The sequence below is a fragment of the Ceratotherium simum genome, chromosome 30 (genome assembly GCF_057802395.1).
Source record: "Ceratotherium simum simum isolate JZ-2026a chromosome 30, ASM5780239v1, whole genome shotgun sequence".
NCBI classification, from domain to species: domain Eukaryota; kingdom Metazoa; phylum Chordata; class Mammalia; order Perissodactyla; family Rhinocerotidae; genus Ceratotherium; species Ceratotherium simum.
In genome coordinates this window covers 15,597,924-15,608,362 of record NC_141929.1, presented here as the reverse complement: position 1 = coordinate 15,608,362, position 10,439 = coordinate 15,597,924, and the positions used below count along the sequence as shown (strand labels likewise).

The 10,439-nt window shown below is 40.4% G+C and overlaps 1 protein-coding gene across 1 annotated transcript in view; it reads left to right on the top strand.

Moving 5' to 3' along the window:
* The first annotated feature begins 5,209 nt into the window (after positions 1–5,209).
* The window catches only part of AP1G1 (adaptor related protein complex 1 subunit gamma 1), a 77,701-nt gene continuing 72,471 nt past the window's right edge, over positions 5,210–10,439 (top strand). Inside the window, exon 1 of the mRNA XM_004431805.3 lies at positions 5,210–5,514. The gene's annotated coding sequence lies outside the window, so the exon portion shown is untranslated. The remainder of the gene's footprint in view (positions 5,515–10,439) is intronic.

Below are 10,439 nucleotides of genomic sequence, written 5' to 3'. Positions count from 1 at the left end.
TTTTTAGAGCAGTTTTAGATTCACAGCAAAATGCCAAATTAATTTTTAAATGAAATGATTGGTTATGCAAAATCTTTATTTCAGAATCCTATTTTATGTGTCCAAGAGAGTTTACATTGTCCCTTTTGCATGTGAGAAAGTGATACCTGTAAACCAATTTTTCTCTTTAAAAAAATCAGTTTGGGGGGCCGGCCCCATGGCGTAGCGGTTAAGTGCTCGCCATTGGCTGCTGGCGGCCTGGGTTCAGATCCCGGGCACACACAGATGCACCACTTGTCAGGCCATGCCGTGGCGGCGTCCCATATAGAGTAGAGGAAGATGGGCACAGATGTTAGCCCAGGGCCAGTCTTCCTCAGCAAAAATAGGAGGATTGGCACAGATGTTAGCTCAGGGCTGATCTTCCTCACACACACACACAAAAATCAGTTTGGTCTTGAATGTTTCATTCTAGGATGTTCCCCTCCTCATAAAAAACAAGTTTTTTCAAAGAATATAACGGTAGAGGGAGGATCTTCCAAATCCAAGGCCAGGGACCCACTCACACAGCAAGCTAGCTGCCTCTCCTCAGGAGTAAGGCGCCTCCCCTGGCACCCGTTCAAGTCCTAGATCATCCTCTGGCAAGTGAGTGGCCTAGTGGAGGAGTTTGGTGTTTCCTGAACTGGGTACCAGGATTGGCTGCCCCAGTTACTGTGGATGTTCTAACACTTCTTGGACTTTCCAGGCTAATTTTCAAGCAACTTGTAGGACTGACTGATTTTAGAGGAACAAGGATGGGGCTATGCACCTAAAGGAAAACAAAAGTAATCTACCACAGATCCTTCTAGGCAAATGATGGTGCCATTTTAAGGAAATAAATTACTGGAGTAGGAATTAATGAGTCAGAAGCCCTGCTATATTTCGAGATAGTGCATCCTTCTCCAGTGGCCTCAGTTTTGTCTTCCTTAAATGGGAGAACGGCACCATTTCCTCAAGATGGGGTTTGAGTTGGTTGCAGTCTCATACCTGGTGAGATTTTTCACTCCAAAAGTGCCAACATAATACAGAATCATTTATAAACCATGTACAACTATTGTATAAAAAATAAAATGTGACATAAAACATCTCTGGTGGCACTTTGGGCTGCCTCTTTAAAAAAAAATCACTAAAGCAAAGAGGGAGCTTGGCTGAGCCTCATACTCGCTGGGCTTTGGTCTTTACTTTGAAGGAAAATATAGTCGATTTCCTAATGCTCTTGGTAGAAGGTCAAAGAGTATATGGAGTTGGCTGTTGGAATTTTAATTTTTACATCATTTCTGGCTCTTGTCATAATTGAAGGATTAATTCCTAAACGCTTTGCTCAGACCAGGATGAATTGTGACGAGGGACCATGCTTAAAAGAATTGTAAAAATGCTTTTTTTGAAAACACATAAACAACAGAGGGACTAATTTCTCTCTGACTTTCAGGCTTATTTATAGATTCTGGTGACTCAAACGATAACAAAACAGGCCAGTGGAGCTGCCTCTTTGGCTCATGTCACTGTATTTCCCACAGGGTTGCACCCCCTCTTCACTCTCCTTTCTCGGCTGAGGACTCGGGCACGTGGAGATGCAGGAAGAGTACCTTGTGAGAGATGCCGACCACATTTCTGCAGACAGAGCTTCCCCATCTGCTGTAAGGTCACAGGGCTTCAGCTGCTGATACTGAGTCATTTAAGAACACCACTGCATTTAAGACCAAGAGAGAGGGTCCCCTTCTAATACCACAATTCCAACTGACATGCCATGCCTTCCAAAAGCCCTGTCACTGCTCTGGCGCCCAGTGACCTCTCATTTTTCTGCTTTCTTTGGTGGGTACTGGGACTTATCTGCTGAGTAATAATATCAGTGATACTTTTATGTGTTTGAGGATTTAAAAAAAATATCTAGTTTTCCTCAATGAGATTATAATTACCTGGAGGGTAGGAATAGTCTCTTTTGAAACATCTATTACAGATTCTGTGCACGCAGGGCAGTGTGGTGTAGTGGAAGGACTCAGGCAGCTCGTTCACTGAATGATTACTATATGGGCTAGAAGATATATACAATGATGGAAGATCTAGATTTGAGTCTGGCCTCTGCTGTATGAAGATGTGACAAATCATTTAATATCTCTGATCTTCTGTTTCCTCATCTCTAAAGTGGGGATGATATTTATGCCAAAGAGAGTTCATATTTACTGAGCCCTTACCTTGTGCCAGCCTCTGTTCTAAGTACTTTAAGTGTATCAGCTCGTTTTATTATCACACCAGTCTTAAGATGCCAATGCTACTGTTAACTCCATTTTACAGACAGGTACACTGAGATTCAGAAATGCTCAGAGATGTTAAGTAACTTGCTGCAGTTCACACAATAAAGAAAGGCAGGGCAGAGTTTTAACCCAGGCTTTTAACTACTGTGCTATAATGCCTACCTGGTTTATAAGCTCATGGTGGGTGAGGAACGAATGAATCAAAGTATATGAAAACACTTTTGTAAATTATAAGACACAATGCACTACTGTTATTTGTAGTGGGCAATCAATGAAAGCTTTGGTTGAATTGTGAGGTGGCACAAAATGTTTTTATACTTATATTTTCATGATTCTTGATACTTTTCCAAGTGCTTTCACACATTTCATTCCTCTGGGTAACAAGTGACTTTGAATCCATTTTGGAACAAGGCTAATCATAAATAAATATTGGACAGCTGAGGAAACACGCCCAGAGATGTTAAACACCTTGTTCAGGGCACAAAGTGAGTTAAACTCAGCCCAAACTGGCATCTGAGTGGTCTGACTCCTGGCTAATGCCTCTTCAGTTTTGTTTTTTGTTGTTATTATTTGTTAAGTTGAAGCATACAAGTTATCAATAATAAACTAAACCATGAAAATAATGATCTTTTCTCCCAGCCGTTATCTCTTCCTAGAAGTTTGTTTAATCCTTTGAGGCTGTTGCTGTTTTAAACAGAAAAATCTCCTTCAGCATTTGGATGCATAAAACTGCATTATCTGATAAGAACTTTTTTTTCAAAATGTAAAAGTCTTTTTTTTCCCAAATAAAAGTACGATATGATCATTGTGAAAACAAAACATAGTTAGGAAAGTAAAAATCCTCTATAATGCCAAGATTATCCCTTGGATCTCTATAATCCTATCCAAAGATAACCATTTTAGTTTTATCCTTCAACTTTTTTTCTATTTTTTATAAGCTCATTTTATAATACCATTTTGTAATATATTTTTCAAAATCTGCCATATCATAATAAAGATAGAGCTATAGTTTCATTTTTATTGGCAGCATAATATTCCATTTTATTGATGTGCTGTAATTTATTTATCTGAAATTAGGGATTACCTTTGAGTAGATGGGGAGTAAGTCTTCCCAAACTATAATCTCTAGCCACAGAAGCCAAAGATCCCAGGATAATGATAACCATGCTATATATTGGGTTAATTGCTTTTAATTTTCAATGGCATTAGAGGAGGGGTTTGGTAATTATAAAGATAAATATAAGTAAAAATAAAAGATATGGAGGGGGTTTACATTTTATAATGTCTGTCATTTTCTCTTTAATGCTCTGCCATTTGGCATGGTTGGAAAAAAGCTCCTTCCTCTTTCTTAAGAAGATGGTTTAACTTTTGTGGTTCACAATGGTAAACATTTAAATTTGACCTTTAAGCAAATTTTTGTGACTTGCAAACGGAATACTTTAGCTAACTGCTTTGCAACCTGCAAACTCCTTACTTTTATGGGAGCCCCAAACTGTACTTTAGCATGTGTTCATGCATAGCTATACCTCAGAGGAATCTGCGTTACGGCATCATTATGGTGTTCTAGTTTTATGCTACTATTTACCAGGCATGTGATCCAGGGCTGCACTGCACAGTAGTGCAGCCCTGAAGGTATGAGGCGACTGAATTCTACAAGCATCCTGCTTCCCAAACCATTTGCTCTCGGTTGATTCCACCCTGAGTGTGCGGGTGGGGGCGAGTGGGTGTGTACCGTTTCCTAATTCCAAAGGTTTCACGCATAGCCGAAGCCCAGTCGAGGAGGAGAGAGGGAGTGTCTTTCAGCAAGTCACAGTTTCTTTGAGCCCCGGTCTCTTTATTTGTAAAACTAAATTACCTATGCTTGAATGGTCTGACTCAGGAGGTTGTCGGAGGGTCAAATTAGATTATACACACGAAGATGCTTTTATAAACAATGTGATATCAATATTTAATAATAAAAAATGATAATTACCATTATCACCCCCTTGCTCGCCTTTCTTTCTAGCCACTTGACATACCCCAGTAGTTCAAGAATAAAATTGTACAGGCGGGCCTACTGAGTTCACTTCTTGAAATCCCTGCATGCAAGTGGCTGTCTAAGGACAAAAGTGCAACCTCCTGAGTACGACAGGTCCTAAACTCAAGATTTGTGGTTAGGTCAGTTCTCTTTGGCATCCAGCTGGGTGCGGCGCTCTATTCACTTTCGAGGTAATTTATTGCGAATCTACCTGAAGGATTTTTGTTTAGTTAGGTTACTTTTCCTTTAAATGGGCCGAGATATCCTGGCCCTCTTCACATTCACATGGAAAATATTCGTGTCACGTGTCAGTAATTATTTATCAAGCCAGGAACTGTCTGGTTAGACTGTCTTTGGCTCAGGTCATTAGTTCATGGAGTCACAGTCAGAAAGCCCGCTCCGGAAGGGTAGACCAAATCTTTTTACATATGAGGAAACTGAGGCCCTGAGGGCTTAAATGACTTGTCCAGTGTATGAGGTCGAGCAGTGAGACTGGGCTTGGAATCTATTCTGTGTCATCCTCTTTTTATAAATATGTTGCAAAGATACCAAAAACCCACAGAATCCAAGATCACATGGAGCATGTTCCCGACGTTACCTAAAGAGAAAACTAAGGATCTCAAAGGTGCTAGAGTTTGGGATTCTCGTGGATTAGGACCGGCTCAGCCTGGCTGTGTTCTCCGCCCCCACCTACCTCGCCTTTCCCGCTTCCTTGACTACCTTGCGAGCTCCGCCCGCTTCAGGTGTCCCCCGCCGCTTCCTGACAGTCCAGCACTCCCCCCGCCCCCCCAAGCGGAACCAATGTCTGTCAGCCCCGGCGTCGGCCGGATCTTTCTCGCACAGACTCTTCGCAGCGGTGACTCGGCAGCAGCGTCTCGCGTCATCAGTGACAGCCCCGACTCTTGCTACGCTCTGCGTCGCTCTGCCAGGAGCAGTCACCTCCTCCTTGGCAAATAGTCCTCGGCGGGGTCCGAGTTCTTGGATAATAGGAGAGGGGAGGCACGGGAAGTTACAGTCAGGGGACGCGGAATCGACAAGAAGAGGACGATAGGGACCGAAGTTTCTGTGATAGTGTGTGAAGTTAATTTAAAACTCCCTTCCTCCTAAGGATCCCTCCGCCTGCACTAGCGGTGGTGAGGCCGAGGGAGCCGCCATTTTGGATGTTAGGTTCCTGCTGCCACTGCTGCCGCCGCCCCCAGAGCTGCTGGTTTCATTCGAGGTTTCGGGCCGGTGAGTGTCACTCGCGGCGCTAAGAGCATATTGCCTCTTTTGCCCCGCGCCTGCCGGGAGCCTTCGGCCAGAAGCTTCCTATCAATCCCAGGGGCCGGTCCCAGGCTGTGGGGGGTGAGAAGAGAGCACAGAGGTTGGGCCTGGAGCCTGGAGCCCCAGGGGCTGCTCTGACTTCTTGAGAGCCGACCCCGAGGCCTCGGACCGGCAGGCTCCGCTCGCGGCAGCGTTCCATGCTGTGGCGTTCCCCGGCTGGTGCGGGCCTCCTTGGACCCATTGACTTTCTCCGGCTGCGATCCTCCTTTGAGGGCTCGTTCAGGGAGACTGGGGTTAGCGGGGCGGGTCCCACCCCCGCGTGTCTTCTCTGAGCCACGTATCAGCGTACTTGTATCTTGTACCCTGGTCAGGTCTTTCGTGGAACTCCCTTCAGCGTTTCCAGATGCTCAGTTAATTGCTGTTTGCACCTGCAATGCCGTCCTCTCAGAACCGGACATCGGCCTCGCCTCCCTCTAACCTTCCGACCAACTTCTTTCCCAATTTTCCGGATTTTTTTTTTTCCCAACTCACCTGCGAGTACGCTGCTTACCTTTCTCTCAAACTCCTGATCCTGCGGACGTCAGTTTCTAATAATTCTCCCGATCTTCCTGACTCCCTGAAAGAGTCAGGACGGTTGGTTACGTTTCTCTGTTAGGGTTTGCTGTAGGAGATCCGTCGAACCGCTCGCTCAGCGTGTACTTCAGCAGTAAATGTGTATAAAGCTGATTAAATGGCTTTTGGAGGGGTGGGAGGCTGTCAAATATTTTCTCATTTGTGGATTCCCTTCCTGTGCTGAACACTTGGTTTTTCGGTACTTATTGACACTTAAGTATTTTTCTTCGTGTTATTTTATCCCTGGGCATGGAAATCTGCCTGTGAAGAAGAATCTTAATCTGATGTAGGGAGAAAGGAAAGTAACTTTTTTGTCTGCTGTAGGGATTAGTTAACAGAAGAGAGGAGTGAATGAAGATTTCTTAGTGATCTTAACTTTCAGGTGTTGTGTACAGTAATGATTTTTGCTGACTGACTCTAAAAAATACTTGGATTGACTTCATGTGTTGGATTTTTTCTGGGGATAGTTGGATTTTAAATATTCTACTGTTTCCCATAGTATTTGTTAGACTATATCCACCTTAACTTTTGTTTTAAAAATATAGACTCTCCAGGTACCCATGATCTCATCACTTTTATTCTACTCTTTTTTTTTTTAAAGATTTTATTTATTTATTTTTTTCCCCCCAAAACCCCAGTAGATAGTTCTAAGTCATAGCTGCACATCCTTCTAGTTGATGTACGTGGGACGCGGCCTCAGCATGGCCAGAGAAGTGGTGCGTCGGTGCGCGCCCGGGATCCGAACCTGGGTCGCCAGCAGCAGAGCGTGCGCACTTAACCGCTAAGCCACAGGGCCGGCCCTTTTATTCTACTCTTAAAGTTTGTAATATAGCATGCTTGAATAAAAAGCGTTTCACAGTAATACACCAATTATTTCCTCCATTTCAAGTTAGGTGAGTGTGATTGAATCACCTCTATTTCATCTCATCTTGGGTTTTTACATCTGCAAAAGAGAAATAACTTATTTGAGATTACAGCCTAGTGACTGCTGAAATTTGAATTTGTAACTTGAACTGGATCACGTCTTTTAATACTTCTAATCCATGTATAAATGCATTCTTATCATCAGGTTATCAGGTAGGTAATTCCTGTACTGGACATCATATGACCAGTACAGGATATATGATGTAGAAGACTGAATGTTTTCATTGTAAATAGTCACTGTTCTTGTTATTTGTTTTAAGGAGACTTTTCACAAATATTTGTGTACTCTGAAGCTATGGAGTTTCTCTTTTGGTTTAAAGGAACTGTCAAACACTCAACATTTGTGGAATGCTCACTAATTTACTAAGTAGCTGGTTGTAGTTGCTACTGAAGTGTTTCATTTCTGAGTTACACTTTTAAAACAAGGTATTGCAAGAGCTATCAGGTGTAAATATTTATTTAACTCAGTTCATTTCATGGTATAGTGTACTGGTTTTTAAATGTCATTCATTCTTAGGTGTTTTGCATTCAATTGGAGAAAATATCCTTTTGCCTTACAAATTATAAGCAAAGTGCTGTTTACTGCACCATTGATCAGCACAAACTTGAATGTCTATTTTGTCTAAGGTTGTTGGGGGGGGGGTTACACTTGAAATTAACATTATTATTTAGGAAACCTCAATTCAGTTTCTTTTGGGAACAGTTGCTTGTTCTTTTATCTGATTTTTTTCACTGATAGCAGGTCTGCATTTGTGGGTGAATTTTAGAGTGAAACTATGAAGTACAAAAATTGTCAGCAATGCCTTGGTGATATTTCATCCTACTACTTATTTTTAAAAAGTAGTCTTGATATCAGTGGTGTGCAAAAACAGAAACCCAAGTTTTTTGTGACTTACAAAAACTCTATACAAACTGAAAAAGTTGAACAAGTATTTTACAAAAGATTATTTTTAATTAAAAAAATTAAATTGGGAAACTACATACCAAAACAGATTTTTGAATGGTTAATCCCTTTATTTACATTTGATGAGGATTTTAAAATTTTGTGTATACAGCGGGACTTAATTGGTATCGAAACCTTAGAACTCTTATTTAGGTTTAACTTCAGAAAATCTAAAACTATCTTTCTTCAAACTGCAACAACTTGCTTAGCTGTTTTTGGTGCTTGTAATTCAGTCTTTGCTTTATGAATTGTTTTCAGTTTTTGATTTTGCCTTTCTTTCATTCCTTTGTTACTTTTATTCAGTTTCTTTTATGCAGGATAATATTTAAAGTAGGAAGCAATTTAAAAGAGAACATAGGTTTATCTAAGCGTTTATATTTCTTGGCTTATAGGTTTTGAAAATCATATCTTTGTCAAAAAGTGTTAGGATTTTTCCATTTGCCTTTTTCTGTAGAAAATTTTATTTCTGTAAAGGCAGTCTTCTCTACCTTGAAAATACGTGTAAGCTTTTTTCCTTTGCTGAAGGAGTAACACAAAATACTTAATATGGCATGAATTCTGGTTGCCAGGAGAACAATCTCTTGTTTGAAGGGTCCAGAAGTGAAAAAAACCACACACTTGCCAAACTTGTTGAGTCAGCATTAACTAACACTTTTGTATAAAAGGGCAAGGTTTAAGATAGTATTATTGAAATGAGAAATGCCTTTTTCACTAGGTACTTGGAAGTTTTGCGTTTTGTTTTGGCCTACTTAGACCATTGGAGAGAGAAAATAAGTTATAAATGTTGTCGGTGAAAAATAAGACTTAGAAGGAAAAAAGTCATCATAGTTTTTCTAAACATGGAGAAAACATATGTGACCTTTGTACTTTATGAATAATTAAAGACATCTTAAAGGCAAATAGTTTTTACCCCCCTTTCTCTGTTTTTACAGTGCAACAGCCATTAGTGTAATCTGATATGCAGTTGCTTTGCTCACTCCAGCCTGCTCGTTATAGCTGATTGTATTTGTGTTGTACTGAGCATCCTAGGCTTTCAGCTTGTCTGGCTTTGAGGATAATGTGATTCTTGGGAAGAGCAGATATGAGAAAGACATGAACTTAGATCTATGAAACTGTAAAATATTTGCACTCCTCTCCTTTCAAGCCTTTGGATTAAAATTAAGACTGTCATAGAATAGATAATGGACACTATTTGGTTATAAGATCTAACTTTTGTAAATGATCACACAGTTATACAACTTAAAGTAAAAGGAGTTCCATTAGTGTTTTTACAGCTCAATTTAGTGAAGCTATTTACTAACCCTCACTATTGGGAAATTGTTCAGTTTCAAGCTGAAGAAAAGGAAGGGAAGTTAAGTTTTTTAATGCCTCATTTAAAGTCTGCACAAAAGGTTTAGTTCCCTTCCCACTTTTTGACATTTTTGAAAACACGATAGTTTTAAACTATGGTGAAAATATTGGTTTGGGATGAATGGGGAAGGTAACTGAAATAATTAGGTACTTTGTATACAGTTAGTGAATCTTTGTAGATATTAAGTTTTTGATGTGATTATTGAAGGAAAACTGTTGTGAGAAGCAAGAACCTCTTTTTCTGATAGTACCCAATGTTTTTGATATTATGTTTTTTAAATGTGTATTTGTCTCTTCTAGTGAAGGCATGGGCTCTGTATTTTCTTTAGAAACTCTCCATGATGAAAGCTTAATAAATGGTGTTGATTATTTTAAAAAGTAGAATGAGGAAGTAGCTTACAATTTGATTTTACTAGCATTTGTTTGTGTTATTTACATATACACGCTGAACTTTTTGCAGTTCCTTGAATACTCCACGTTCTTTCATTTTCATTGTACCTGTTCTGCCTATACCTGGAATGCTTTTCTGCCTTCCACCTAGTGAACCTGTTCTTCCTTCCTCTCTGCCCCTCAGGCACAGAGGTGTAGCACTTTTTTCCCCATGCAAAGCGGTGTAGCACTCTTTGTAGTACTTGTTGAATTGTCTACTTTTCCTTGAGCTTCCAAAGGACAAGAACTGTGTAATTTATGGCATCCCTAGTACACAGCACAGTGCCTGGCACTTAGTAGTTACTCTGTGGAATAGATGATAATGAATGAAATAATATGGAAAAATTTTTCAGATACTCAGATATATGATAATTGGTCAGTGCTAACAACCAAAATTGGTCAGTGCAACCAGAGGCAGTCAGGGTCCTGAGTGAGTTATGGGAACCTACTGCAGGTCATTTACTTGTGACTGGTGGAGTTGATGTCAGTGAAGTTTATTTTCAGGTTTAGAAAACATGCAAAACCTTATCTCCAAGTCTTTGAAAATATTATTTAGATGTTAAATTCCCAAAATGACATCCTTTTCTCTCTGATTTACTCAGACACTTATGCAAAAGCTTCAAGTGGCAGCAAA